The following is a 328-nucleotide window of genomic DNA, read 5'->3' on the forward strand; positions in this document are numbered from 1 at the left end:
CAGATGAATAAACATGCAACCTGATACTTCACATCTGGTATTTCATCACTCTGACTACCTTATTCGCATTTGAATACATTTAATATGTGAAAACTTTATAAGGTGCTGATGTCTTTATAGAGGCAGTAAACTTGCATGGAACTTCTAAAATTGAAAGCAATGATAAACACGTAACTAGTTTCTATATTTTCCACACAGCTATTCATCTAAGTTTCCGGCTTCCCATGGCAAAAAGGAGAAACCTATGGATTTTACCTTTTACCAGAGGCAAACACAGATTTCCCATTTTACTGGAGAAACCTGTAGATTTTGCAGTTTTGCAAAGACC

At 35.7% G+C, this 328-nt stretch overlaps 1 protein-coding gene across 2 annotated transcripts in view; it reads right to left on the reverse strand.

Moving 5' to 3' along the window:
* TEAD1 (TEA domain transcription factor 1) overlaps positions 1-328 on the reverse strand; it is a 178,543-nt gene that overhangs the window by 172,246 nt on the left and 5,969 nt on the right. The window lies entirely within an intron of this gene.

This window comes from Gavialis gangeticus, unplaced genomic scaffold, assembly GCF_001723915.1.
Source record: "Gavialis gangeticus isolate Ggan-Ray unplaced genomic scaffold, GavGan_comp1, whole genome shotgun sequence".
Lineage (NCBI taxonomy): Eukaryota > Metazoa > Chordata > Crocodylia > Gavialidae > Gavialis > Gavialis gangeticus.